We start from the raw sequence: 27750 nt of genomic DNA, 5'->3' as shown, positions 1-27750 counted from the left end.
CGGGATCCAGGCGGGAGGGGGGGAGGTCCCAACCGCCAGTTTTCGCAACTTTAACCCCCCACACGCCTCCAATCATGCCTCCATGGCCCAATGAAATTCCTGGCCCAACACTCCAATCATGTAAATGAGCAGGCAGCATGAATTCTGCATGCTGCCTGCATCACTTTGAACGGGCACAGTCAAATAGCACTGACCCATGACACCACCTGTTTTTCAGGCCATATCCAATGTCTAGGCCTTTGTCCTTGACCACTCGACTACATCATCCCTCAACTATATATTTGAAATCATTTTTATTCACACTATTAGAGGATAGGTATTCTTACTTATAATTTATTCCTTAAAATAATAGGGTTCGCAACATTAAATGTCAGCTGTCACAAATTTTATTACGTATACAATAATTAAGCATACACTTAACAGCAGCACTTATGACAAAACCCTGAGTTTTAGCTGGAGAATTCTAACACATTTTAATTCTGTGCTCGGTTTTACAGGCTGATTAGACCTTAATCAAATTCTAAAATATCTGTTTCAACATCACCTTTTTCACCCCTTCTACGTGACAATTTGCATGTTTCACAGTTAAATTGCATTGTTATCATTCAACACTAATTTGATTGTCCTGTCCTCGCAGCTATAGATCTGTAACTCACTATGTTGACTACACTCACTAACTTTCCAGATCTATGGTCTTTCTCAGGCAGGTGCTTATTTTCAAGTAAAGCTTCAAGGCCCCCTTCCTAATGAATGAACAAAGGGAGCTTTTCTGCTTTTCCTGTGTCTACGAACTCTTTCTTTCCCATGTCTCCTATTAACTTTTCTTATTAAGCAGGTGGTTATAAACTTAGAATTCATGTATACTTCAACTATTTTAAGATAAAACAATAGCAGTATAACATTGGCAGACTTCAAGGCAGTTTGATTAACCCTTTCCTTACCGTCCCTTCCTTGTTGGCTTTAAAGCATTTAAGGCCAATAATAAACATTATTTCATCAGTGCCATGTATCTATCTCGATCTATTCTGTCATGCAAATCTCTACCCATTTGTTTTACATAACACATACATAATATTATGAACGTCATTATACATCGAATAGAAAACAAGGTTCAAAGCTTATTTCTCCACCTGCATCTCTATACATCAAAATTTATCACCTGGACTTAAAATAACTTCCAGTACTCTTTAACTATAATGGATAATTTTAATTTCAATTTTGGAGATTCGCCTTGAATTTGTAAGATTTGCAAAATTTCTACATTTCCCCAAAGGTTATTATTAACAAAAGGGACCCTGCGTGGACATTTTAACTGAAAAGGGTACCCAAGATGGCGTCCGCGCCTCGTGGCAGAAAGCCTGTGAGATTTTTAAAACTTGGACTCTGCGGCACAGGCAGCTTGTGGAGAAATCGAAACCAAAGCTGCAGTTTCTGTGAAGAGAGACTTTGCATTTTGAAAACCAGACAGGACTTTGAATTATGTATTAGACCAAATTGGAGACAGATCAAAACCCAGTTAGGCCTATAGTTAAGGCCATCAAGCAGTTTGCATAAATAATTAGGAATAGCTTAAGGAAGCCATCGAGGCTGGACAGGCCCATTAAGATGTATTAATAACAAAACAAGTCAATTATCATGCCAGTAGATCCGATTGCCGGCCATCTAAAAACAGTTAGTGTAGATTGCTACCATTATTTAAAATAGCCCGCCAAGATTGGGACAAAGAACTAACCTGATTTGGCGTGCAGATAAGGGCCGTCCGAAGGAGTATAATTGTAGGCCCACTGGCAACCTTCTCTCTCTGCTCTCTGCACTTGCTGCCGGCTCCTGCTCCGGCCCCTCGTCCTCGTGGCTACTGCTCTTCCCCCGTCCAGCACTTACCGCCCGGCCACTGCCCATGCCTTCCGCATTCCAACAGGGACGGCTGACATTGCGCCAGGCGGATACGGACAAACCAGGCCAGGCGAGGCGGGACGCGACGAGGCGAGGTGGTGAAGAAGACGAATGGAAAGAAGATTGAAGAAAAGCTTTGCATAATCGGGCCTTCAGTCCAGCTGACCTGCGACTACGTTCATGCAAACTCCAACTGTCGGCCGAGGAAGAGGAACCATCATCCCTGCGAGGTAAAATACCCAAGCAGAGAATTTAACTTTGGGGTACTCGTACCTGGACAACGCCCTTGCAGCACCCGGAGACCACGTGACGACGGTAGGCTCCAGAGAGCACAAAGAGCGAACCCCAAGCTGTTTTGAATTCAGCAGATCTTTGATTGGTGAGCATAAATTCTGGCCCCTCATAGCTTAATCTAGTTAGGTATAGGGGGTGGGATAAGGATAAGGGGATTGTTAAGATAGTTGTTTTCCCTCGATGTGCCGTGTGTTCCCCATTCCCTGTATAAGTATAATTATTTGTATTTGCCTGTAATTTTCTTTATACTAGTAGCTTCTCGTAAGACTGTGTTATTTCTACTTCAATAAAATCTTGGTTTTGCTTACATCCAAACCACCTGTCTATGCGAGTCTTTTCTGTATCGCCGCGTGTACCTAAGTCCGGTGTCTAGAACCCAGGGGCGTGGGAGCGATTCGAACCGCTCACAAACTGTCAGAGGTGTAGGGGGTTTCTCTTGCTCGTTCTGGCCTCCTGCCAGTCTTTGTGCAATGATTACCCTTGAGTGGTTCAACCCACTCTCCCCTATGGTTCTAGACCTTGGACTTAGATGCAGAGAACTGTAGTGCAGAGAAAGGACTCAATAGACCAGGTTGAATAGCACGAAATGGATGCGTTTATTTTTAAACAGTTTGAAGCATTACAAAATACATGTCATAGGCACAGATTAAAGTAACTACAATCATGCACAAATTTATGAAATTGATTCTATGGAAATGGGGAACACACGGCACGTCGTAAAAGGGGAAACACATTACGATTTAACCTTACTCCCTCCCCTAATACCTAAACTAAGTTTCGACTTGAGGAACTCAGGATCATGCTCACCACTATCAGAATCGCAAAAAGGGGGTTCGCAGTCTTTTTGGCACAGCTTTCCGTCGTCACGTGGATCTGGAAACTTCTGGCGCAGTTGGGGTTTTTTCTCTCTCTCTCAAGGCGGTGGGGCAGCAGACACAGCCTCGATGAGCGCTCGTCAAGGTTGAAATCCGCTAAATATTCTGTTGTGGATTTGGGTCCATGGAGGAGTCCCTGCCAACAATGGAATGTTGAGGCATGGAAGTGTTACGCCCGGAGAGTCCTTTCTCTCCGGCCTGGATCGTCGGTCCTCCTGAGGGTGTCTTCTCCTTCAGCCTGGGTCGTCGATGAGCTCCCGACAAAGTACCCGGGCCACCCTCGTCGTCTTCCCGTTGTGGCCGAGCCTTGTCTGGCCGAACACCGACCGTGTCCCGAAATCGAAGTGCTGCCTTGCACTGAAAAGTCCGTCCCGAAGCGTCCTCGAAAAGAAGAAACGTCTTGGTCGAATTCCGACGAAGTGAAGTGAAACGTGAACGTGATCCTGCACCTGTGTAACCGTACCTGGACCCCCTTGATGGACTTTTCAATCCATAGTTATACCCTTTTGGGATAGTCTTATCTCCCGCCAAATCATAGTCCTGTTTTTGTAATAATTTTGGCGGGCAGAAATCTCTGCAGGGGCGCTTTGTCTTGTAACGGGGGCCGGTGATACCTTAACTGCCCTTCCTGGGCCAATAATGTCTTTTACTTTGTCACCGTAACTCGGTTCGTATATTGATCGGTCTGGAGATTGCCCTTGATGGCTGTTAAACGGTTTTTCCTTTGTACAGTAAATGGGTTTCAAGTGTCCGCCCATTCCTTGATGGGCCCCATCCTGTCTCTGAAACTGTCTTGTACTTACAATCTAATTAATATGTATGCTCAGTTCCCTGAGTTTCGTTTTCCCGATACTGGCTTTCGCGGGCTTACTGTCTTCAATCCACAAGCCTGTCTGGCTTGCAGTAACAGAAATCAAATGGTCCAGAAAACTGATCACGAGGCCCGGCGGCCATTTTGTATGCCCTTTTATCAAAGGTTTTTCTGTACAAGCTTACTTTGGTCAATACTGTCTTATTTTATCCTGTTTTCTTGCGTGATTATTGCTGAAAATTTCGAATCTTACAGGCCCCCCTGTGATACTGATAGCTTGCTAGAGGTATCAATGATCCTTCGTGAGCAAATTTTCCCTGATTCCCCACATCCAAACATTCCTGGCACTTAACTATCTATGACCCTCACAACACATGCAGTTCCCATTTCCGAAAAAAACGAAAATTACCTTGTGCACATTTGGACAATCATAGGCAGTACTTCTTAAACTATAACACATTCATCTGTCAGATGTGCAGGGGTTGATACCCTCTTGCACCACCTGCATACACCTTTTATTAATCCAAAAACTTAACAACGACTAATAACATAACAATATTCATACACTTAAAAGAAAACGCGCAAATGGCCAAAATCTAAAAATGGAGGGACGCCTAACTTTCAATACTAGCAGCTTAAAGTGGGGTGTCTTCTTCCCCCATTCGCACATAGCGTTCTCTCCATTCTCCTGTGTTCTCGTGCCTCTGGAGGCGTTTGCCTCTCTTGCAATGCACGAACAGCAAAAATATCACAATTAAAACCTGACACACTACTAGGATGTGGGATGCTATTCTAATCCAGGCCGGGATCTCTATGTTAGTGAACAAGTCCCACCATGGTGGGATGACTATGTCCAGTATGTCTTTTCCTATCTCTAAAGTCTTCTGCTCCAGTGTGTAAAAATGTTTCTGTGAAACTATAACGGCTTTTAAAATCTTGGTGAGGTGTTCGGGAAGAGGGGGAATGACATAACCAAAATGCGCGACGAATCATTGCAAGTCCGTGAAATTCTCTTTTACAGTGAGGTGAACGGTGGAGGGTGCAGGAATGGGGACAATTCGTTGTTGTGCCACTTGAACCTCGGCCCTGGGTTTGAAACAGAAACTGCTATCACTGATCGAACACCACTCGTGCTGTCCGTGGCGGTAGTGAGGCGCTGCAGTGGTGACGCAGTATGCCCCACCCCCGATATATGCTACCTGCGGGGGCACATGGTCCTCTGCCATTGCCTCCATGGTGCAATTTATCGGCTTCGCGCTAGCGGTTCTGAACCCGCACTGTGGTTTCAAAAAGGCATTCAAGTGCTGGGGACACAGGATGATGTGTGCTCCCCGGCTCCGACATCCCGAGAGGTCGGTGCCTGTCATCGTACGCTCCCATCTGATGACATAAGGCGGGACCACTGCGTAACGAATGTGCGCGCCCCCCTGAATGACTCCAATGTTCTCCACCCTGTATACCGGGGCGGGCTTTGCTGCGGGACCCAACACCGGCATTCTTACCACTATTCCCATGATAGTATGATTCGAACGTCCGCAGTCCACTGGGACTGGGTACGCTTCTGCAGCTAGTCTGAGCTGGCACGGGCGTAATGCATTCTCAAAAGGGTGGAGCGCTTGCAAGTGCTTGTTGCTGATCCAAGACGGGACCAAACCCTGTTTTAAATCCTCAAGATTACTGCGGCCCTCGCCCAGTAACCACGCCCCGTATAGCACACAGGCCTCGTTTTGCGCAGCTTGATCGGACGCATTCCGATCCTCCTTAATGAGCGCATTTACCGTTCTCGCGTGTTTCTCCAGCTCAGCTATTATTTCCTTAAAGTGTAGTGTCATGGCCTGGTCTTCATGTAACTCAGAACCCACTACCTTATTTTCGTCTGTCAGTATGTTCCTTAACTGGGCTTTTAAGCCGTTGATCTGTGTCTGTAGCTCCACGTTATCTAGAGCGTTGACGACAGATGTCCCGGTATTAAAAGCAGTGAATATGTCATTTACTGTACCCCTTCTTTGCCTCCCGACTCAATCCAAAACTTCCGGTGGTGTGGTGTATAATTTGTCTTTGTCGATGTCGGCAAAGTCAAACTCGTAAAACTGTCTAAACATTCGGGTTAACAGGACCTGGTATAATTGTTCCGTTTCTTTGGGACACCACTCCGGCAATCGTACCTCAGTGAGGTTTAAAATCACTGAGGCTACCGCGTAGTGTACCCCTTGGTACAGCACCTGACTGGTGGGTACCAATACTAAACCGTTCCCGGGTCCCTTGGTGGTGGTGGGGCACCCTTCTTTCTGGGCTAGTGCTACCGGAAGCGTGGGCAGGGGCTTGCGTGGGTGGGTGATGAGTTCAGTGGCGTTTACCGGAATAGGGGAGTATGGGGCTCCGCACGCTCGAGTGCTGACATCCCATCTCATCCCTTTTCCTTCATCCTGCCACTGCCTCTGGAAGAAGATGGATACGCCCTTGGGGCAAACGCGTTTTGAACCCCACATACAGACATATATTCCTTCATCTGGTTCCCACCATTTGTCCCAACACACACGTAATTGTCCATTAGTCCCCGTAATAGTCCGATGGGTATTGTTACCCAGTCGCTCCCACTCGACCGTAGAGTTCTTCATGTCCTTTCCCCGCTTTCGTAGCCACCACCATCGTCTTAGTGGCACGTTCCCATTACACACCAAACAGATCCTCTTTCCCACGGTAACACTGACTCTGGGTGCAAGGATCCTCACCCGAGGGCACGTTAACGAAGTCTCTTGGTAGGCAAAACCGAAATTGCTGGAGTATTCCGTAGAATTCGTCCCCAGCCAACCTGGCCATCTCCCCTGGTGGAAGTAGGTGGCGGTTTCCTCAACCTCTCGCTCCCCTGTCCCATCCGTCGCGATGGGGGCCGTGTCCCCGGACACCAGAAGATGATGACGTCCTTGGTGCGGCCTCGGTAGGCCCACCCGCACCCGATCGCCACGAACACGATGAGAATCTTTTTCATCATATCCCAGGTTTCTGTAACCAATAAAATGATGTAGCCAGGCTCCCAATAGGTGCTGGCCTAATTAAATGGACACGCGGGTTCCTAGACCCCGCTTCCAAACAAGCACACATACCGGGCAGGCTTCAAAATTGTACTCTTAACATTTCTTAACACCGTAAACTTTATGGCCTAGAAATTGAGTTGACGCCGCGCCAGGGCTTTAGCGCCGGAAATTTAGCGCCGGCGCTAATTCCCTTGCGCGCGCCAAAAATTCAGTAGCGCCGCGCCCAGACGGCTGCCGGCGCTACTGGCGGGCGTGAGCGCCTCCCAATGGGCGCTGAGTGCCGAATTGCGGCGCTAATCCGGCGCTGCGGCACCCGATGCGGTGCGGCAGGCTGGGGAAGTGCAGGCCTCCTCCTTCAGTTAAGGAGGAGCTGCCTGCACCCGCCCGCTGTCCGTTCAAATATTGAAAAAATGAGCCCGGCACCTCGGACAAGTGCCGGGCTTGCAGGCCAGACGCATCTGTTCCGCGGGGGGGGGGGTGGAGGAGTCCGGGGAGGGAGGTGCGGCCAGGCAGCCGACGGGAAAGCGGCCGGCCGCCGCGCGACCTTAATGCGCCGGCGCAAACTCGGGGAAGACTCGGTTGCCAGAGTCTTAGTTGCGGCTGCCACGGGCGAGGCGGCCGCAACTGAATTTCGGCGCTGGGGCCCGTCGTCATGGCAACCGGGACGCTGCGCACACCGATGACGTCATCGGTGCCGGCGCAGCGCTACCGGTCTACCGCGGCGTAAGGGCCCCAGGCAATTTCGGCGCCGGCGCCAAATGCAGCGCTAGGCCCTCTAGCGCCGCAAAATCGGCGCTAAGGGCACTCAATTTCTAGGCCTATATTCCTTAAACTATCATCATAACTGAACCAGAGGGGAACCAATATCCTTGCGGGGAGGTTTGCTAGCACTGCTGGGGGGGGTTTAAACTAACTTGGCAGGGGGATGGGGTACAGAGTGGAGCTATAGCAGGGGGTGATTTACAGCCAAATACAGAGAAAAAAACAAGGCACAGCAAATATGTGAAGGCAAAAGGGAATATGGCAGGGCTGGAAGGCATTTATTTTAATGCAAGGAGTCTTGCAAATAAGGTGGATGAACTGAAGTTGTTGTTGAACACATGGGAGTACGATATTGTTGCTATCACGAAGACATGGTTGAGGGAGGGTCAGGACTGGCAGCTCAGTATTCCGGGGTATGGAATCTTCAGGCGAGACAGAGGGGGGTGTAAAAGGGGAGGGGGTGTTGCAATATTAATTAAGGAGTCAATTACTGCTGTAAGGAGGGATGATATATTAGCGGGTTCCTCTAATGAGGCCATATGGGTAGAACTTAAAAACAAAAAGGGGGCAAGCACTTTGCTGGGAGTGTACTATAGGCCCCCAAACAGTCAGGGGGAGATAGAGGAACAGATATGTAGGCAAATCTCAGAAAAGTGCGAAAATAATAGGGTAATAATAGTGGGGGATTTCAACTTCCCCAATATTAATTGGGATAGTCAGAGTGTGAAAGGTTTAGAGGGTGCAGAATTCTTAAAGTGCATCCAGGAGAGCTTTTTGAGCCAACATGTAGAAAGTCCTACAAGAGAGGGGGCGATACTGGACCTAATTCTGGGGAATGTAGCCGGGCAAGTGGTGGAAGTGTCAGTGGGAGAGCATTTTGGCGACAGTGACCATAATTCGGTGAGATTTAAGGTGGTCATGGAAAAAGACAAAGACGGCCCGAAATAAGGGTTCTAAATTGGGGGAAGGCCGATTTTAATATGATAAGGCAGGATCTGGCCAAAGTGGACTGGGAGCAGCTACTTATAGGAAAATCCACATCAAGACAGTGGGAGACTTTCAGAAGGGAAATAGAGAGAGTACAACGCCAACATGTTCCTGTAAAGGTCAAGGGTGGGACCAACAAGCAAAGGGAACCTTGGATGACAAGGGATATACAAAAATGCATTAGAAATAAAAGGGGGGCTTTTGGCAGTTACAAAAGACTAAAGACGGAAGAAGCTCTAGAGGAGCATAAAAAGTGCAGGGGCATACTTAAAAAAGAAATTAGGAGGGCGAGGAGGGGCCATGAAATAACACTGGTGAGCAAAATAAAGGAAAATCCTAAGATGTTTTATAAGTATATTAAGGGCAAGAGGATAACCAGGGAAAGGGTAGGGCCCATTAGGGACCAAAGTGGCAATCTGTGTGTAGAGCCAGATGATGTAGGCGGGGTTTTAAATGAATTTTTTGCATCTGTGTTCACTATGGAGAGAGACGATGCAGACATAGAAATCGGGCAAGGGGACTGTGACATACTTGAACATATTAGCATCGAGAGGGAGGAGGTGCTAGCGGTTTTAGCAGGCCAAAAAGTGGATAAATCCCCAGGCCCGGACGAGATGTATCCCAGGCTGCTGTGGGAGGCAAAGGAGGAGATTGCAGGGGCTCTGACACAAATTTTCAGAACCTCTCTGGCCACAGGGGATGTACCAGAGGACTGGAGAACAGCTAATGTAGTACCATTATACAAGAAGGGTAGCAGGGATAAACCAGCGAATTACAGGCCAGTGAGCCTAACATCTGTGGTAGGGAAATTATTGGAAAAAATTCTGAGGGACAAAATTAGTCTCCACTTGGAGAGGCAAGGATTAATCGGGGATAGTCAGCATGGCTTTGTCAAGGGTAAATCATGTCTGACAAATCTGATTGAATTTTTCGAGGGGGTGACTAGGGGGGTGGATGAGGGAAATGCTGTGGATGTGGTTTACATGGACTTCAGTAAAGCTTTTGACAAAGTCCCGCATAGGAGACTGGTCAAGAAGGTAAGAGCCTATGGGATCCAGGGTGCCTTGGCGCGTTGGATCCTAAACTGGCTGAGTGGCAGGAGGCAGAGGGTGATGGTCGAAGGATGTTTTTGTGACTGGAAACCTGTGTCCAGTGGGGTACCTCAGGGATCGGTGCTGGGTCCCTTGTTGTTTGTGATCTACATAAATGATTTGGATGAGAATGTAAAAGGTATGATCAGTAAGTTCGCAGATGACACGAAAATTGGTGGGGTGGTAAATTGCGAGGAGGAAAGCCTCAGGCTACAGGACGATATAAACGGGTTGGTCAGATGGGCGGAAAAGTGGCAAATGGAATTTAACCCTGAAAAGTGCGAGGTGATGCATTTTGGACGGACAAATAAGGCAAGGGAATACACAATGAGTGGTAGGACCCTAGGAAGTACAGAGGGTCAGAGGGACCTTGGTGTACATGTACATAAATCTCTGAAGGCAGCGGAACAGGTAGATAAGGTGGTTAAAAAGGCATATGGGATACTTGCCTTCATTAGCCAAGGCATAGAATATAAGAGCAGGGAGGTTATGATGGAGCTGTACAAAACGCTGGTGAGGCCACAGCTGGAGTACTGTGTGCAGTTCTGGTCGCCTCACTATAGGAAGGATGTGATTGCTTTGGAGAGGGTGCAGAGAAGATTCACCAAGATGTTACCTGGGATGGAGCGCCTCAGCTATGAAGAAAGACTAAAACAGGCTGGGGTTGTTTTCCTTGGAGCAGAGAAGGCTGAGGAGGAGACCTGATTGAGGTGTACAAAATGATGAGGGGCATAGATAGGGTAGATAAAGAGGAACTTTTCCCCTTAGTAGGGGCGTCAATAACAAGGGGGCATAGATTCAGGGTAAGGGGCAGGAGATTTAGAGGGGATTTGAGGAGGAACTTTTTCACCCAGAGGGTGGTTGGAATCTGGAACTCACTGCCTGAAAGGGTGGTAGAGGCAGGAACCCTCACAACATTCAAGAAGCATTTGGATGAGCACTTGAAATGCCATTGCATACAAGGCTATGGACCAAATGCTGGAAAATGGGATTAGACTGGACAGGGATGGATGGGCGGCGCAGACACGATGGGCCGAAGGGCCTCTTTCTGTGCTGTAAAACTCTATGACTCTATGACTCTAATTACCTAACTTAACTTATGTACAGCGCCGCCCTCCACCGGGCGGCCTACTGAATTTCTGTGAGGGCTGCAGCGTGCCGCACCCTGTGGTGGGGCTGCACTGACCTTCGGCTTTGATCCCCCGCAGCCTGTCGCTGTTGAACAAGAACCATGCCTTTCTGGGGCTGCTCTAGACCGAGGTTGGGAAGGATGGGGAGAATCTGGCCAAAACTTTCTGGGCTGGGGCGCTCGAATCGACCTACAAGGGGCTGCTTTGGGTGAGGCTCCCGGGGCTGATGGACCGGGGGTTGGGACTGTCACCGTCACAGCCTGTGGTTCCACCACAGCTGCCGGCTCCAGCTCCCCTCCCTCAGGCTCCGCCCCCCCGGGGCCGGGATTTGTGGCTTCCGACTCCACCTCACCTGTCCCTACAGGTAGTGAGTCTCCACCCCCATTCCCTACCTCCCCCAAGCTTGAGTCGAGGGCGGGATCGTCGTCCTCTGACTCTTCCTCCTCCGTGATTGGGTCTAAGGCGAGGTCAAGCTGTTCGGGCTCTTCCTCGTCCGAATCCCAAATTAGAGGGGAGACCTCCCACTCCGATGGGGTGGCCCCTCCCTTCACGCAGGCTACTGTTCCAGCCTGTGTGGTCTGTGACTCTGTTACAGGCTGAGGATTTTTGTTCTCAGACCTGGTCCCTGCTGTTGGCCCTTGTGCACCCGATTTAAACAGTTTACACTGGTTAATGTGAAACCATTTAGTACGTCGGGGCACCTTCACTGCAAAAACCATGGGGCTGGCCTTGTCTACAATGCTGTAAGGCCCCATGTACAATGGTTCAAAACTCCCTACCCTGGCATAGTTTCGGACCATGACCTGGTCTCCGACTACCCACTCTTGTTGCTTACGAGGTTCCAGTAACAGTCGGTTTCCCTGATGCTGTCTTCCCATGTTCCCAGCCGCCTGCCCATAAATCTGTTTCAGGCGCTCCAAAAGAGTTTGGACGAATTTGTCTCGCTTCACCTCTCGTAGCTGGCCCTCAGTGAGCACCGGGGCTAGTACATGGGTGGGTGTTCGCATGATCCTTCCAGTCATTAATTCGTGCGGGGAATACCCCGTACTTTTGGACTGGCTGGCCCGGATTCCCATGAGGACTAAAGGCAGGACCTCCGCCCATTTCTGGGGTGAGCCCATTGTCTCTTTCCTCAGCTATTCCTTGAGGGTCCGATTCATGCGTTCAACAATCCCGGATGACTGGGGATTGTATGCTACGTGCCACTTCCCCTCAATGCCCAAGAGCATGAGGGCGTTCTGCATTACTTGACCGGTGAACTGACTCCCTTGGTCGGACTCTACAAAACGGGGGAGTCCCCACCGTGAGAACACTTCCCGAATCAAGATCTTAGCAGTGCCCAGTGCCGTAGCTGTTCTGCACGGGAAAGCTTCTACCCATTTGGTGAACACATCTACCAGGACAAGGCAGTACTTATATCCTCCCTGGGCGGCGGGCAGGGGCCCTATGTAGTCGACCTGAATTGACTGCCATGGTCCCTCTACCCTCCTGATGTGCCCCATGGGCACCTTCCTTTTGTGGGGGTCTGGGTTGTTTGCAGCGCACACAAGACAGCTTGTGCAGAACTCGCGGACATCGTCCCGAAGTCCCGGCCACCATCCCGCCTGCTCTACCCGTTGCCAGGTAACCTCAGGCCCGGGGTGTCCTGCCCCTGGACCCTCGTGGGCCAGTTGCAGGAATTCCCTCTGGTGCTACTGCGGCACAACCCACTGCTCCTCTCGGAACAGCATGCCTTCTTTGACTGAGAGGGCTGCCGTACTGTACGGACCCTCTACCTGCTTGCCTTCTGTGATGGCTTTTAGGACTGTTTTTAGGGCGGGATCCAGGGTTTGGACGGTCTTTAGGTCTGGGGGCGGTGTCACCCCTGTGTTCCCTGGAGTTCCCTCCCCTTCTCGGATCGCTGCCACGGGTCCGGGTCCATAGGGGTCCCAGAAAGTGCCGTTGCGGGCACCCTCCCGGGCTAGCGCATCCGCCTGCTGGTTGCCCTGACTGCGGGGTTCTGTGGTGGAATGAGCCTTCACCTTGTGGATGAACACCTCCCCTTCCTCCCCCACAGCTGCTAGGATCTTTTCCAGCAAGGGCTTAACTGTTAAAGGCCGCCCGTCCGCGGAGGTATATCCGCGGCGGGACCAGATGGCGAGGTACTCCGTACACGAATTGCACGTGAACATGCTGTCTGAGCAAATCGTGTATGGGGTTGGGAAAATCTCGGGGTGGGTAACCACGTACGCCATCGCGGACAGTTCAGCCTGCTGTGCGCTCATAGTGCTGGGGAGCTTAATTGCCAGGGCAATGTTTGCCGCAGGGTCATAAACTCCACACCCTGTGAGTCGTTCGCCAGCAGATACAGTGCTGGAACCGTCTACGTAGATTTTGCGGCCTGTGGGGTGTATCCCGGCCCGTAAACCTATGTTGACCTCCCATACCCCTTCTACGGAACACCGATGGGCTGTTCCGGGATATACCATGTTGGCTGCGAGCTTTGGCTCGCAGAGGCCTTTAACTTTGAGATCCATCTGGGAAAGGAGGACGGTCCAGCGCGCAATCCGAGCGCTGCTTATGGTCCCATCCTTAATCCTTCCATCCAGAAGCATCTTTGTGGGGGTGTGATGGGTGAGGAGCGTGATGGGAGAGGTTCCTGTGAAGATCACTGATCTGTTCACAGCCCAATGCGTGGCCAGGAGATGCCGTTCGCAATTGGAGAAACTCCTCTCTACATCCGTGAGCACCCTGGAGGAATAAACTACCGGTCTCAGCTTGCCATGCCGCTCCTGGAGCAGCACGGCGCTCAGGCTGTCCCCACTAGCGGCTACCTCCAGGAAAAGCTCCTCTCCCCCATCTATGGCCCCTAGGGCTGGCGCGGTCTGCAGATCTCTTTTCAACTTCTCAAATGCTGCCTGGCACCCCTCATCCCAAGACCACTCGATTCCCTTGTGTAAGAGTCGGAGTAGCGGGGCCGCTGTGGCAGCATAGTCCTCGATGAAATCTCTGCAGTACCCGGTCAATCCCAAAAAGGACCTTACACCCATTACTGTGTTGGGGATCGGCAGATCTTATACTGATTCCCTTCTGGCCTTATCTATGGCTCTTTCTCCAGCGCGGATGGCCAGACCCAGGAATTTGACTTCCTGCTGGCCGATCTGTGCTTTCTTTGGGTTTAATTTGAAACCCTTCCTTTCTAACAGCTCCAATAATTCGGCTAATAGTGGGCCGTGCTCCTCCCTTGTGTCCGTGAACAGGAGTAAGTCGTCCACATACTGTACTATCTGGTTGGGCTGGCTAAATTCTTTTAAACTCCCCGCCATGCATTGATGGAAAATGCTGGGGCTGTTGTGAAAACCCTGTGGCAAGCAGTTCCAAGTGTACTGTTGCCCTTTGAAAGTAAAGGCAAACTTGTACTGATCCTCCCGCCGCAGCGGAATGGACCAAAAACCGTTCGAGATATCCAGCACCGTGAACGTGGTCGCCGATGCTGGAATACTCCCTATTAGGTCGGCAACTGCTGCTACTGTGGGCGCGCAGGCTGGGATGTTACTATTGAGGACTCTGTAGTCCACCGTGGCTCTCCACGAATTGTCCGGCTTCTTTACCGGCCATAAGGGGGAGTTCACGTGAGTGGCTATTGGTCTCAATACGCCCTGCTGCACCAATGAAGATATTGCGGTCTCCATGTCGGGTTCTGCCTCCTTGGGGAAGTTATACTGCTTTTGGGGTCGGATCATGGGGTCCCCGTCTACGCTGACTTCAAACCCAGTGACTCTCCCACAGTCGTGCTTGTGGGTGGCAAACGCGGTCAGATTTTCCGACACACACGCCTGCAAGTCCGTAGGGACGTTCGCTACCATGAGCTCGAGATCGTAACCTCCTGACGGCTTCATGGTGCACAGGGCCCCCTTTTCTTCCCTCCCTGGGATTACAACTACCTTACCTAAACCGCTCTCGGCTCCCCAGAGACAGTGATTTCTCAGGTCCACGAGGATCCCGTGTTCCACCAAGAAATCAGCCCCGAGGATGCCTTTTCCACCCCCCTCACTCCACTTCAATAGGATACACGTCCATGTGGTGTGGAGTGCTCCCAAATGAATGGAGAGCGGGATGGAGTAAGCGCCAGCCTGTTCTCTGCCTGTGAAACCCGCTACTGAGAATGGAGCCTGGGTGGACAGAGGTGAGGCAAAAGGTCTAGCTGTGTGGATCACGGTGCACGAAGCTCCTGTATCCAACAGGTAACTACCCTTTTCCCTTTCCATCTCCATTTCCACCACAGGTCTTCTCCAGGCGTCATAGCGGAGCGGACACAAGTAGACGGGCTGCGCAGGCGTCAGTCATTTAGGTGCTTCGGTTGGGGTCTCGGGAGCGATAGGGCTGTTGGCGACTGCTACCTTCCCCTGCGAGGTCATCAGAGACCGCATAGTCTCTAAAATTGACTCAATCGTAGCGGGATCCACAACCGCACCACCTCCTGTTGCTGGGGTAGGGGCTACGGTTGGGTTTTGGGCTGGTGCTGGGGCAACGGTCTGGGCTTGGGCCTGGGCTTGGGCTGCGGGGAATCTCCCTCTATTATCCTTCCATGGATTTCTACAGTCCTTGCGCCAATGACCCTCCTTCCCACACCCGTAACAGCTGCTTTTGGCTTGGGGAGGGCGATTCCCCTCCTGATGCCATTCCTTTTTAGCAGAAGCTGCGGGCCTTGCCTCATGTACCTTTCCTTTTAAGGCAGGCGTTTTCCTACCCTTGTTGTTCCTGTAACTGATCGTGAGCTGATCGAGCACTACGTCTTCCGTGGAGCGGGCGTTAGTGGGGTCAAACCATGCTTTGGCCTGCTCCCTCACTATTGGCAAGCAACCTGCTACCAGGCACCGGAGCCAATGAGCCCTTTGTTCATCATTTAGCGCGTCCCAGTCCGGTCCTCCCGGGCAGCTGCGCCGATACACGGGCCACAACCTTCCGGCGAAAACCCGTGAGGGTTCTCCTTCTAGCTGCACTGTCTTTTCTAAACGGAGGAACGGAGTTCCGTCACCCTCTCCTATAATCTCCAGGATCTCGTCCCGTAACAACCCATATTCCCTGTGCCCTCTCTTGCTCTCGTCAGGGAGACACTGGAGGAGCGAGCTGTCCAGGGAGAACAGCAGCATCTTAAACTGTTCAACCCCGTCTCAGTCATTAACGGCTGTGGTCTGCTCCACGTCCCTAAAATGGACGGAGGGGTCTCCTGATTCAGTGAGTTTTGGGATGTGACTGATCATTTCCCTTAGCTGTCGCGCGCTATGGGGCATTATGATCTGATTCACGAGGGGTCCGTCATCGCCATTCGCTGCATCCGGACCGAGCCTCTGGTGTCGCGTGGGACACATCGGTGCCGGCCCTGACTCTGCTACCTGGGGTGGCTCTTCCTCAAGAATCTCTTCATCTACCGTCTCCATTTCCTTTCCCGGAGTCCAAGACTCATCATAAGCAGGAGGCGCAGAGGGTTCGGGGGTTGGTTCCTGAACTATCTCTTGTGGAATCGGTCTTTTGGATTCCTTGGCTAGCAATAGCTGGCTCGCTGGTGGGTTTATGAGACACACCAACCCATTTGCCTTGGCTAGGGCCGTTCTCAGGTCCTCTTGCTCCCGGCGGCAAGCACTGTGGTCGGCGCTCTCAGATCTATCCTCCATGGCCATCTTATATGCTGCCCTGGCTCCCAGAAATTTTTCCTCTTGGGTCTCTATTTGCTTAGCTAGACGGAAACACCTTTCTCTCATTCTACCTTCACAGGCCTTGGCTTCAATGACCTGACATTTTAAATACTCCACCCGGGTTTCGTGGCGGTGAGTTGTGGATTGGCATTCCTGATTCAGCGCGTTAAGCGATTCAATCAGTTTCTGACCTCCCGCAACCTTTTCCTCTACTTCTGTAAGCAACCCTTTCATCTGGGCTGTCTGTGCTACAACGACTTGGTCCAAAAGCTGGACTTGCTTCTTGTAGCACATCAGCCAGACCGCCTTTTCTACAGATTTCTTATGCTCTTTACCCTCTGTCCACTTGATGGCTGCGTCTAGCGGGCGCCTATCCCTTAATAGGTCAGATATCCATTGTTTTGTGAGGTTTACCTTTCCAAAAACATAATCCGCTATTCTTTCATCCATCACATTTCGTTTATTCAGACCTTGACCTAACACACTACTTTCCTGCTGCCAAGGTCCTGCCGCGGTCGCCATTTCTGTAGGGGGTTTCTCTTGCTCGTTCTGGCCTCCTGCCAGGCTTTGTGCAATAATTACTCTTGAGTGGTTTGACCCACTCTCCCCTACGGTTCTAGACCTTGGACTTAGATGCAGAGAACTGTAGTGCAGAGAAAGGACTCAATACCAGGTTGAATAGCACGAAATGGATGCTTTTATTTTTAAACAGTTTGAAGCATTACAAAATACATGTCATAGGCACAGATTAAAGTAACTACAATCATGCACAAATTTATGAACTTGACTCTATGGAAATGGGGAACACACGGCACGTCGTAAAAGGGGAAACACATTACGATTTAACCTTACTCCCTCCCCTAATACCTAAACTAAGTTTCGACTTGAGGAACTCGGGATCATGCTCACCACTATCAGAATCGCAAAAAGGGGGTTCGCAGTCTTTTTGGCACAGCTTTCCGTCGTCACGTGGATCTGGAAACTTCTGGCGCAGTTGGTTTTTTTTCTCTCTCTCTCAAGGCGGTGGGGCAGCAGACACAGCCTCGATGAGCGCTCGTCAAGGTTGAAATCCGCTAAATATTCAGTTGTGGATTTGGGTCAATGGAGGAGTCCCTGCCAACAATGGAATGTTGAGGCATGGAAGTGTTACACCTGGAGAGTCCTTTCTCTCCGGCCTGGATCATCGGTCCTCCTGAGGGTGTCTTCTCCTTCGGCCTGGGTCGTCGATGAGCTCCCGACAAAGTACCCAGGCCACCCTCGTCGTCTTCCCGTTGTGGCCGAGTCTTGTCTGGCCGAACACCGACCGTGTCCCGAAATCGAAGTGCTGCCTTGCACTGAAAAGTCCGTCCCGAAGCGTCCTCGAAAAGAAGAAACGTCTTGGTCGAATTCCGAAGAAGTGAAGTGAAACGTGAACATGATCCTGCACCTGTGTAACCGTACCTGGACCCCCTTGATGGACTTTTCAATCCATAGTTATACCCTTTTGGGATAGTCTTATCTCCCGCCAAATCATAGCCCTGTCTTTGTAATAATTTTGGCGGGCAAAAATCTCTGCAGGGGCGCTTTGTCTTGTAACGGGGGCCGGTGATACCTTAACTGCCCTTCCTGGGCCGATAATGTCTTTTACTTTGTCACCGTAACTCGGTTCGTATATTGATCGGTCTGGAGATTGCCCTTGATGGCTGTTAAACGGTTTTTCCTTTGTACAGTAAATGGGTTTCAAGTGCCCGCCCATTCCTTGATGGGCCCCATCCTGTCTCTGAAACTGTCTTGTACTTACAATCTAATTAATATGTATGCTCAGTTCCCTGAGTTTCGTTTTCCCGATACTGGCTTTCGCGGGCTTACTGTCTTCAATCCACAAGCCTGTCTGGCTTGCAGTAACAGAAATCAAATGGTCCAGAAAACTGATCACGAGGCCCGGCGGCCATTTTGTATGCCCTTTTATCAAAGGTTTTTCTGTACAAGCTTACTTTGGTCAATACTGTCTTATTTTATCCTGTTTTCTTGCGTGATTATTGCTGAAAATTTCGAATCTTACAGAGGCATAACTGACTGGGCGTACGCGCCACCCCACCACCACCACCCCCTACAAATTTGGAATTTCCTATCTTATATCTTTTTCTATATAAATTTCCATCCCTCTGATAGGTACCAGTGTGTTTAACCCTATCCTGGTCTCCCATCATCTCTGTCCTTGATGACCTTCATTTGTTCCAGTTCCCCAACATCTCAAATTTAAAATTCTCATCCGTGTGTTTGAATCCCTCACCCCTCACTATCTCTGTAACCTCCTCCAGCCAAACTCCACCTCTCCACCTCCGTCTTCTCCTTTAAGGCCCTCTTTAAAATCCAGCTCTTTGACAAAACTTTTGGTCACCCCTTCCTAATAGCTTCCATTTTTATTTTTGATTAAGCATCCTTGAAGGGCCTTGGAATATTTTTCTATGTTAAAAGTGCTATATAAATGTAAGTTCTTGTTGTCGTTGAGTGATCCAAACAAAACTATTACTTTAGCATCTCTATAGTGTACTTAACAATACAATAATGGAAGCATAGTCCTTGTTGTATTTGTACACTGCTCTTGTGTGGGTGTTTCTAATTGGGGTCATGGCTGCAAAGGGTAGCCCTAACCTCACATTCAGTGTCTTGGGACCTTCGATAATTAAGGCACTGTGGACTGCTGCATTGTAAGATCGTCATTGCTGCTCTCTGGATAATAGGCATTAATGTGCAGGATCACATTTCTGTAGTTTAAAACCACCTGCATATTTATGGAGCAGTATCTCTTCCTGTTCATATTTGCATTCTGGTCGATGGGTGTAGCCTTGATGGTCACTTGGGTGCCTTCTATAATGCCGTGGACTCTAGGGAAGCTACCAGCAATTAAAAGTTCTGTCGCCTCTCCAGTTGGTGCCTCCATTCCACTGGGACGGTGCTAATGTGTTTTCCCTGGTAAACATGGCATCAGTCACTTGCTTCCTATAGGTATGAAATGAAGACTAGTTTATCTGGCCAGTGTCTCCTGTGGTGGTCTGGAAGGATCCTGTTGCTTGGAGGCTTAATGCTACTGCAAAGGTATGGCATGAGCTACCTGAGTCTGTGATAAATCAGCAAGCATGACTTGGTCACTACCTCTACGGTGAAGCAGAAGCGATGAAGACAAATGTTCTCTGACAGTTAGGATTGTCTTGATCTATATAAGCCTTGGGGAAGCTGGGACACGGGCAGTTGGGAGCAATTTTCAGAATACTTACCATGCAGGAACTTTTTTTAGTGAAGAAATTTGAGTGGAAGTCATATATTTTTGTCTTTTAATACTCCTGTGAAGCGCCTTGGGACGTTTACTACGTTAAAGGATCTATATAAATACAAGTTGTTGTTGTTGTTGTTGTTTCTGCCACTTGTGCATCTATAAAAGACTTCCTCCGATTTTTCTCGTCCTATTTGAGCCTTCCCGTGATCTGCCTGCTGAATGGTCACTGGTCTAATTTGCGTATGTTCGGGTGAAAATTAGTGACGTAGCATTTGCGAGTTTCCTGGGTTTGCATTGCTATGGCACTATGAGGATCCCCGATGAAGGTGGAAGTGAGGGGTTTGTGAACCTGAAGAGGGCGGAGACTTTATATAGTGATTTCTGCAACTTAGAAGCACTTAATTTTGCCTTTTTTTTCTACAAAGTACCTGCACTTGCTTCTGACTGCTTCTCACAGGGTCAGCCCACTGGAAGATTTCTGGACCCCAGCACCCACAGTCAGAGCAATTCAGGAGCAAGTATGACTTTTTCTATGGAGGTAGGATACCATTATCATGAAAGAGAGGAGGAGCAACAAATGGTGGAGCAAAGGAAGGTAAGGCACTATTCCAGGAGCATGAGCCCCACCAGGTATTAACCACCCCTCTCCCTACCCCCAAATAACATACAGGTCATATTAGGACCTCTCTGAGGAGCTCTGGATAAGAAGAGAGCACTTCACCAAAAAAGCCATAAGGTTTCCATGTGATTTGCTGTGGAAGACCTGAATCCACGGTTCTTTGCCCGGACTGCTCTCTCCATGCTTATGAAGGTGACCCCTTCCATCAAGTGCTACAGCATAGGTTCACTTCAGGTAGCAGCGGGGAAATCTCTGCAACATCAGTCTGCAGCCCAGTTCCTAACCTTTGGCATTGCAGCAGAGAGATAGGCTATAAAGTTTTACGGGTTTTCTGACTTCCCCAAGCTGCAGGGTGCAATCGACGGTATCCATATCGCATTGAGGGCGCTCACAGAACACCCACTCCGCTACCTCAATAGGAAGAGATTCCACGTTCTCAGTATGCAGATAATGGCCTGGAATTTGCAGTTGTTGTGATGAAATATATGCCTTCATCAGCCCCTGTGTTTTACCTGCATTGTATTGTGTGTACCGCCCCCCATTTTCCCCTATTGTGTGTATTGGCTCCGCCCCTGTCTTTTGTCATATAAAGGTCTCAAGAGCTGTATGAGTCATTCTGCCAGACGAATCCGATGTGGAATGGCGTGCAATGTTCTTAGCGATTAAAAGCCTTCAGTTGAATCCTTTAACTTCTTGTCTTTGAGTTATTGATGGCACATCAATTTTAATCGCTAAAACACCAAGATGGATCGACTCCTGAAACCAGAGCGCTTGGATCTGGACCCCCATGCCACAGACGCAGCCACACAGTTCGGACACTGGTTCCAATGCTTCGAATTTTTCATCGAAACCTCAGCCACCGCCATAGCAGCCGCGACCGCCACCGGAGACGTGAAACTGGGAATCCTGCGAAACCGGGTGAGTCATCGGGTCTCCCCTCTCATCCGAGATGCCACCAGCTACGAGGATGCCTGCACCATTCTGAAGGCCCACTACGTGCGGCCAATAAACGAGGTGTACGCCAGGCATCTTCTGACTACTCGCACGCAGCGGCATGGTGAGTCACTAGAGGACTTCATGCTAAGCCTAAAAGTACTGGGCAGAGACTGTAACTGTAAGGCCGTGTCTGCCACCGTGTACACGGAGGAGCTGATCCGAGACTCCTTTATTGCGGGCCTCAGTTCAAATTACATTCGGCAGAGACTGTTTGAAAAGGAGGGACTGGAATTAAAACAGGCTATGGGCATAGCGCGATCGCTGGATATGGCCCAGAGGAACTCTGAATCCTGTTCCTCAGGCCACGCGGCCCACTCCGCCTCGTGCGCGCCGTGGGGGCCGCCATCTTGGAAGCCATCTTCACCTCCCAGGTCTCAGGCCAGCCCAGCACCGTCGGAGCCCCAGCCTCCACCCAGGAGCCCCACTACTGCCGCGATGCATCGGGGCCCGAAATGCTACTTCTGCAGCCAGGACAAACACTCCAGGCATCTGTGCCCAGCGAAGGGCACCACCTGTTTTAAATGCGGGAAGAAAGGACATTTCAGTAAAGTCTGCAGAGGGAACCCCGCCTCCAACTCCACCACCGCCGCGTGCGCGCCGTGGGGGCGGCCATCTTGGACGCCATCTTGTCCACCCTCATGGAGTCCACCATCTTGTCCCGACTACACGGACCCACAGGACCCACTGGTGGCCTCAATCACATTGGATCAATCCAGGCCGCATCCGTTGTCTGGATCGGTGATGGACATAGAGGTAAACGGGAACAAGGTTAAGTGCTTGATTGACTGCGGGAGCACCAAAAGCTTTATTCATCCTAGCCTGGTAAAACGACTTTCACTAATGATAGTCCCTACACAGGGCAAAATCGCCATGGCTGATAAGACTCATACCTCAAAAATTATAGGTTTCTGCGTGGTTATGTTGTCGGTAAAAGGCACTGATTACAGAGATTTTAAACTCTTGATAATGCCAGATCTCTGTGTGAGCGTGATCTTGGGTCTGGACTTCCAGTGCCACCACCAAAGTATCACGCTTACCTACGGTGGGTCCCAGCTGCCCCTCACAGTGTGCGGTCTGGCTACCCTGAAGGTCAAGCCGCCCTCTCTGTTCGCCAACCTCGCACCCAACTGTCGACCCATAGCGACCAAGAGTAGGCGGTACAGCTGGGAGGACAGATGGTTCATTGCATCTGAAGTAGAAAGACTCAAGCGGGAGGGTATCATGGAATGCAGTACCAGCCCGTGGTGCGCCCAGGTAGTAGTGGTTATGGGTAGCGAAAAGAAGCGGATGGTGATAGATTATAGCCAGACGGTTAATCTATACACCCAGCTAAACGCCTACCCTCTGCCCCGCATAGCGGATATGGTTAACCAAATTGCGCAATACCGGGTGTTTTCCACCATCGACCTAAAATTGGCATACCACCAGCTCCCCATTAGGCTGGAGGACCGTCCATACACCGCCTTCGAGGCGAACGGACGCCTCTACCACTTCCTCAGAGTCCCCTTTGGGGTAACGAATGGGGTCTCGGTCTTCCAGCGGGAGATGGACCGCATGGTCGATGAGAACCAGTTAACAACCACCTATCCATACCTAGACAACGTCACCATCTGCGGCCATGACCAGCAAGACCACGACTCGAACCTCGCGAGATTTCTGAAAACCGCCCTCAGACTCAATCTCACCTACAACGAGGATAAGTGTGTCTTTAGCACCACGCGCCCCTGTATCCTGGGCTGCGTGGTGGAAAACGGGGAAATCGGTCCGGACCCCGACCGATTGCGCCCCCTATGGGAGCTACCCCTACCAAACACTCCCAAGGCCCTGAAAAGGTGCCTGAGGTTTTTCTCCTATTACGCCCAATGGGTCCCCAATTATTCCGACAAGGCCCGTCCCCTCCTGAAATCAACGTCCTTCCCGCTCATGGCTGAGGCCCACGCCGCCTTCAACAGCATTAAACACGACATTGAGAAGGCCGCGCTGCGGGCAGTGGACGAAAACATCCCTTTCCAGGTCGAAAGCGATGCGTCCGACTTCACTTTAGCAGCTGCCCTCAACCAGGATGGGCGGCCCGTAGCCTTTTTCTCAAGAACCCTCCAAGGGCCCGAGATCAGGCACTCCTAGGTAGAGAAGGAGGCCCAGGCCATAGTGGAGGCAGTGCGGCACTGGAGGCACTACCTAGCCGGCAAACGCTTCACCCTGCTTACCGACCAGCGGTCGGTAGCCTTCATGTTTAACAACAAACAGAGGGGGAAGATCAAGAACGACAAAATTCTCTGGTGGCGGATCGAACTCTCCACGTTTGAGTACGACATAATATATAGGCCGGGGGCCCTCAACGAATCCCCCTACGCCCTATCACGACGGATGTGTGCCAGCATCCAGGGGGACAGGCTACAGGGCCTCCACAATGGCCTCTGCCACCCGGGGGTCACCCGGCTATTTCACTTTATAAAATCCCGTAACCTGCCCTATTCCATCGAGGAGGTCCGGTCTATGACCAGGGACTGCCGCACCTGTGCGGAATGCAAGTCCCGTTTTTACAGGCCCGACCGAGCCCACCTGATCAAAGCTACACGGCCATTCGAGCGCCTGAGCTTAGATTTCAAGGGACCACTCCCCTCCACCGACCGCAATGTGTACTTCCTCAACATTGTGGACGAGTACTCCCGCTTCCCATTCGCCTACCCCTGCCCAGACATGACCAGTGCCACGGTCATCAAGTGCCTCGGCAGCCTGTTTTGCACGTTCGGCATGCCGAACTACATCCACACTGACAGGGGGGCGTCGTTCATGAGCGGCGAACTGTACCAATACCTGCTGTCGAAGCGGATAGCCACGAGTCGGACCACTAGTTATAACCCCCGGGGTAATGGGCAAGTGGAGAGGGAGAACGCGACAGTGTGGAAGGCGGTCACCTTAGCACTAAGGTCTAAAGGCCTCCCTACCTCCCGCTGGCAAGAGGTCCTCCCAGACGTACTCCACTCGATAAAGTCGCTACTGTGTACTGCTATACTGCTACTAACGCCACTCCTCACGAGAAGATGTTTGTTTTTCCCCGCAAATCAACCTCGGGAGTGTCCCTACCTTCGTGGCTCTCCACCCCAGGGACAGTCCTATTACGGAAGCATGTGAGGGGCCACAAAATGGATCCCCTCGTGGAGGCAGTACACCTACTCCACGCAAACCCACAGTACGCGTACGTCAAGCACGCCGACAGGCGTGAGGACACCGTGTCCATAAAGGACCTCGCCTCGGCAGGAAGCGACGACGACCCATCCTCACACCCCCAGAAGAACCTCCACCATCCCCAGAGGTATCCTCACCACCCCCAGAAGTACCTGCAACACCCCCAGCGCATGGGTATGCCCAGGAGGGCACCACGGACTCCCAGTCGGAACCCGAGGTACTGTTGCGACGTTCAGGAAGGACTATCACACCCCCGGACAGACTAAATCTGTAGAAGGGGTGAATGTGATGAAATATATGCCTTCATCAGCCCCTGTGTTTTACCTGCATTGTATTGTGTGTACCGCCCCCCCTTTTCCCCTATTGTGTGTATTGGCTCCGCCCCTGTCTTTTGTCATATAAAGGTCTCAAGAGCTGTATGAGTCATTCTGCCAGACGAATCCGATGTGGAATGACGTGCAATGTTCTTAGCGATTAAAAGCCTTCAGTTGAATCCTTTAACTTCTTGTCTTTGAGTTATTGATGGCACATCAGTTGTAATGACAGCGAAACCGTCAGCATTGGCCGTCATTATAACTACGAATCCGACAGCAACTTCTGGAGTATGCACATGTGCAGTTAAACGCGAAAATCCAGAAGTTGCTGTCAGTCATTCCCTGCTCCTCCACAGGGCGCACTGTTGAACCCCCAACAGCATGCCCCGGCAATGAATTGAAATCACTGAACTGACGAAAACTTCCCTTTTTACGCTGGAATATTGCTGTTAAAAACCCCCGATAAAGTTAAGCCTTGTTGAATGAGTTGTTTTTAACAGTGTACTGAGTCACAATTACTGCTGAACAACTGTTCTGGCCCTGATAAACTAATTTTATATTTGTGGAATGTCAAATTTTTCCATTATGATAAAAATTCCATGATTTTTTTGTTTGTTTATGATATTTCAGCTTCTACCTTAATCCCATGTGTATGTCCCAATCTTTATTTTGCTCTCTGTAAAATGATTAAAAAGTGAAGGAAAAGCAGTGTATTTTACTTCCTGATTTTCATGCCTGTGAGAATTCTTCAATGTGATTGGCTGCTTAGCCAGCTTGATGACATCACCATTGCTGGACACTGGAGATCCCCTTGAGTTGGCATCAGATTCAACTTAATGTGGGGAGAGGTGAAATCGACGCCACACAGATTGCTAGATCTTTGTGGGTAGCTTTCTTCGAGGTCAATGGCGAGCACCGTCACTTTACCGCTGACTGCAAAATCCGGACCAACGTGTGACAACAATCAGGGGATTTTCCTTGTCAATACTCGATATGGAGGAAGGTACCTTTGTTATTCACTCCTCCCTGACCTCGCCAGGGAACAGAATCAGATACACGGATGGCTTCTGGGTGAAAAACAATCTCCTATGGCTGGTGACCCCAATCAGAGTCTCTTAAACGGTAGCAGAGAAACACATGCAGCTACCAGGCTGTGAGGCTGTTTCCCCTGGCTGGCAGTCTAGAACTAGGGGTCATAATTTCAGGATAAGGGATTGGCCATTTTGGGCTGAGATGAGGGGAATTTTTTCCCTCAGAGGGTTATGAATCTTTAGACTTCTCTTCCCCAGAGGGCTGTGGATGCTCATTCGTTGAATATATTCAAGACAGAGAGCGATAGATTTTTGAACTCTAGGGGAATCAAGGGATTAGGGAAAGGGCAGGAAAATGGAGATGAGGTAGAAGATCAGCCATGATCTCATTGAATGGTGGAGCAGGCTCGAGGAGCTGTATGGTCTACTCCTGCTCCTATTTCTTATGATAGAGAGTGCCCATGGGAGACAAGTGTGTTTTTGCTGCCAGGGCAGGTTGTGAAGGGAAATGCAGTATGCTGCAGCTCGGGTGTCCAGAATAGTGATAACCTGCTGTGCCTTTCACAATTTTGCCATTCAGGAAGCGTAAGAATCCTGAGAAATCGCCATTTCAGATTCCCACTAGCAGACAGCATCAGTAGCAGTTACCACCGCAGTCATTATGGAGACGAAGTCCCATCTTCACACTGAGGACACCTTCCATCGTGTTGTGTGGCACTACCACCATGCTAAATGGGATAGATTCAGAACAGATCTATCAGCTCAAAACTGGGCATCCATGAAGCGCTGTGGGCCATCAGCAGCAGCAGAATTGTATTCCAGTACAATCTGTAACCTCATGGCCTGGCATATCCCTCACTCTACCATTACCATCAAGCAGGGGACCAAACCTGGTTCAATTCTATGAAGCTGTCAAACACGGACGTTCTGTGTAATTTGATGAATCCTTGTGTTTAGGACTTATCAAACCTTTCAACTTTGCAGAAATCACCTGGCTGTTGGTTCGGAGGATCCAACAGCCAGTCTGTGAAATCTACAATGAAGATGTCAGGACTCTGGATCCACCGTGGCTGAAGGCTGTAGGCAGAAACAAAGGTAAGTGAACATTTTATAACATTTAGCACTCACCTTACACACTTATCACTCCACACTTGCACCCATCACTCACCTCTACATCTCACTTTCAGACCCTTCTGACCCCCACAGACCTCCTTCACATATCCTCCACCCTGGAGGGGTTCTCCGAGGTCGGGAAGCCTGCACTTGAGAAGGTAAAATGGGACTAATCCTTTTTTCTGCCTGTTAACTACCTGTTAACAGGCAGTTTAAAGGATTTAATCCCTTTCCCGCCTCGAGGAGACGGGACCCAGGGCAGGAGGGCTTCCCGTCTCCTGGTAAAAGGGCACAGAGGCGAGATGGGGCAGTTTTGCCAGCCATCCACACATTCTGCAACTTTACTGGCAGTCCCACCTCCATACCCGCCTCCTCGGGGCTGAAAAAATCCAGCCCTATGACTCTATAAGGTCAGAAGTGGGGATGTTCGCTGATGACTGCACAATGTTCAGTGCTATTTGCAACTCCTCAGATAATGAGGCAGTCCCTGCCCGCATACACTAAGAATATCCCAACACTGGACAAACAGGGGGCTAAAGGGGGGGAGGAGCTAAACACGATCAAAATCACTAAGGAAGTGGTACTCGGTAAAATAATGGGACTCAAGGCGGATAAATCACCTGGACCTGATGGCTTACATTCTGGGGTCTTGAGGGAAGTGGCGGTAGGGTTTGTGGAT

Source organism: Somniosus microcephalus, chromosome 9, assembly GCF_052327205.1.
Source record: "Somniosus microcephalus isolate GS21.2 chromosome 9, FLI_Smic_1.0, whole genome shotgun sequence".
In the NCBI taxonomy this organism is placed as follows: domain Eukaryota; kingdom Metazoa; phylum Chordata; class Chondrichthyes; order Squaliformes; family Somniosidae; genus Somniosus; species Somniosus microcephalus.
Note: the sequence above shows the minus strand (reverse complement) of the source record.